Consider the following 374-nt stretch of genomic DNA (forward strand, 5'->3'; position numbering starts at 1 on the left):
GTCTAGACAGTAGACTTCAGTTTAAAGCCCCAGTTGAAGCCTCTTTAGCCCAACACACTCATGATGTGACGTACCACTGGGAGTCAACGCACGCACGCCGCACAGACTTGTGGTTACTGTAGTTTTGTGCTACATAGGGGCGACTTCAACAGCACGAAAGACAAAGAAATAGCAACACAGCACTTTGAGTTTGGTCTATATTGGAACAATTGTCATGATTTTCAGAGCAAAAATTATATAAGAAAAAAATCATGTTTGAAATAAATAGCCTAATAATTATGAAATACATAAAAAGTCGAAATTACGAGATGACTTTTATGTCAAAATTATGACTTAACACTGTAAAAGACATTATTGTTGAGAAAACTTCAAAT

Source organism: Sinocyclocheilus grahami, unplaced genomic scaffold, assembly GCF_001515645.1.
Source record: "Sinocyclocheilus grahami isolate Dianchi unplaced genomic scaffold, SAMN03320097.WGS_v1.1 scaffold5695.1, whole genome shotgun sequence".
In the NCBI taxonomy this organism is placed as follows: Eukaryota; Metazoa; Chordata; class Actinopteri; order Cypriniformes; family Cyprinidae; genus Sinocyclocheilus; species Sinocyclocheilus grahami.